Source organism: Tenrec ecaudatus, chromosome 11 (assembly GCF_050624435.1).
Source record: "Tenrec ecaudatus isolate mTenEca1 chromosome 11, mTenEca1.hap1, whole genome shotgun sequence".
Taxonomy (NCBI): domain Eukaryota; kingdom Metazoa; phylum Chordata; class Mammalia; order Afrosoricida; family Tenrecidae; genus Tenrec; species Tenrec ecaudatus.
Genome location: NC_134540.1, coordinates 74,980,328 through 74,983,068, shown reverse-complemented (window position 1 = coordinate 74,983,068; position 2,741 = coordinate 74,980,328). Strand labels below are relative to the sequence as shown.

The following is a 2,741-nucleotide window of genomic DNA, read 5'->3' as shown; positions in this document are numbered from 1 at the left end:
CTGGCAAAGAAATACTCCTATAAAGTGGTAGGTTTGCAGTCATGGAGGAGATTAGCTTTTCATACCCTGTGGTCCATAGGACATGAGATGTCTTCTGCTGCTTTTGGTCACAGCCGTCCATGCAAGATGGAGCCATATGTGCCTTCTCCCAGGCCTTTGAAAACCACCCTGCCCTCCAGGGTTCGGTGGTGGTAAGAAAGCTCAGACCTCTGGTCACATCCTACAGAGAAGCTCCAGTGGGCCCACTCTTGAGAGAAACCCCTGCCCTCACAGAGAAGGGAACAGATGGGTGGTTTTTTCTAGAAATCAGGACTAGAAGGTGCCTGGCTAGCTCAGTTGGTAGAGCATGAGACACTTCATCTCAGGGTTGTGGGTTTGAGCCCCATGTTGGGCATTGCATTTTTACCCAGTGGCATCTGGGAGAAGACTGAGGCTTTCTGTTGCTCCCATGATGGTTTATACAAAAGAAGAAAAAGAAGAAATCAGGCTAGAAATGAGGGAGAAACTTGGGGTTGATGGTTCAGGGAGAAAGAAAACCGTGTCGATGGCTTTGTAGGAGGAGGGAGCGCAGACGCTGGAACTATCTGAGCTGCACCCTGGAAGTTCAAGCTGCCCACCTTAGAAGCCAGCAGGGCATGCAGGGCACCAGGTCAGTGAAAAGCACGGGAGCTCAGCTGTTGTCTTCCTAGGATGGCCACGAGAGCAACCCCCAGGGCTTGGGAAAGATCCTTCTGGAAATGACCCACAGCTGATTCATTTTCCATATCCTTCCTAGATAGCCTGTCTTGTGGATGAATACTGTAATTATTGTCAAGATAGTTTGCAAACTGTGAGGAACCAAGATTTTGAGAGGGGAAGGTTTTAGCTGTAAAATAGAGGCAAGTCTGACTCATTATGGGCCATTTCCTTACTGGCCCATTCAAGGAGTGGAAATACTTAGCATGCAGCTATTTTGTACTGTTTTGAAGGTGTTATCGGTATTCAGTTTAAGAATTGGCAAGTCTCCAAAGTATTAATAATAATAACTTAATGTCTTAAATCAAAATGCTGACCTTTTGGAGATTCCAATTCCAGCTATTTTTTGAAGTAAGCATTGCTAACATTCTTTACCTTGGACCTTTCAATAATGCTGAAGAGCCACCTGGTTGACACATGCTAACTGAAAAAATAAGCAAGGCTTTCAGGGGGTCTGACTTGAGGATTGAGTGGAGTGTCGTCTAGAACTGGTCATGAGAAGCAAGAATAAATCCTTTGACAATTCTGAAGCTTCTCGTCTGCAATACATAGGCAAACAAGTGCTCGCTTATGTGATTTGTTTTCCCCGGCGCTATAATATAAATATAAATTCGTCTTCTGCTGATAGAATTCACTCCGCACGAGCACATTGAGTGCTTTCAGTGTACAGCATCGTAGCGAAGGCAACACTAAGATGTATTCAGAATGACCCCTGCCCTACTGAGGGCATGTTGAAACTATCCATCCACATTGGGGCCAGATGCGCTCCTTTCTTCACTACCTCGTCAAACATTGATTTACTCCTTGCCCTATGTAAACTGGAACTACTTCGGAAAGTAAGGTGGTATTCTTCACAAGGCCTGAGAAGCCCATAGCCTGGCAATAAAAGGAACATTATAAGCCTATAAATAAGATGGCATGTGCCAAGTTCTACAAGAGCGGTATGATTAGCGTACTCGGGGTGCCCACAAGGAAGAGTAACAGAGAAGGCTGGGGAGCACGTCCCAAAGAGCCACGCTCAAGACATGGACAGACAATGGGTGGGGAAGGATCCCGGGAACGACAGCAGCAGGACGTTCACAGCTATGGCGGGATGGACAGTCACGCAGGGGCACGGTGGGAACGACGTAGGTTGGGGCTGAACCCGTTGGGGAGGTCTCTAGGGCCCTGTGAGGAGGAGTTCTGACTTATTCAGAAGACAGAATGGGGACAATGACACAAGGTGGACCACACAGAAGCAACGAGGGTAGTGAGGCAGCGGGGCTATAGCATGATAGGAGATGGGGTGTGTTGCCTCTGGAGCAGCGACAACAGAGGGAAAGGGGGTGGGTTCGAGAGCTGTTTCTGACAAAGAAGCAACAGGATTTGATGCCCTTCGGATCTGGGTGGGGAGAGCATCCGCAGACACGGGCCTGGGGTGGCGCTCATTCAGATCCACCAACCCTCCAAGGTCCGTGTCCTGAAGTTGCCGGCTCTATTGTGCGTTAGATAGAGATGCGTTTCTTTGAGAATCTTCTCTGCGCCAGAGAATGAGTTCAACTCAGAAATCAGTTACTCATGTAACTCAAAAGATGGGCCTAACTCCCTTTCCCTGTGAATATGCATGATGAATAACTGCTTGCCTGCGGTCATTGGCAGATCCCCGTGTCAGAAAAGGGGCCCAGCTGGTGCAGTGGGTGACGTGTTGGGCTGCTAACCGCACGCACGATCAAACCTCCCAGCCAGCCCTTGAGAGAAAGATGAGGCGTCATGCTCCCTTAAAGGCACAGAAGCCCCTGGAACAGTTCAACTCCGCCCGAGAGGGCCACTATAAGTCAGGTCCTCCTGAAAGGCAGTGAGTCTGGCTGAGTGTCAGGAAGAATAGTTTGGCTGAGTGTCGCTTGTGCAAATAACTAATATACTCAACTGCCAACCAAAGGGTCGGCAGTTCAAATCCACCCACAGATGTGTCAGAAGGGGTCCCACTTCTGATAAATGGGCCATTGAAAATTCCGTGGAGCCCAGTG

At 48.7% G+C, this 2,741-nt stretch overlaps 1 non-coding gene across 1 annotated transcript; it reads left to right on the top strand.

The window, feature by feature from the left end:
- The first annotated feature begins 321 nt into the window (after positions 1-321).
- TRNAK-CUU (transfer RNA lysine (anticodon CUU)) lies at positions 322-394 on the top strand. The gene has a single exon. It is a non-coding gene; the product is annotated as a tRNA-Lys (tRNA).
- Positions 395-2,741: the final 2,347 nt, after the last annotated feature.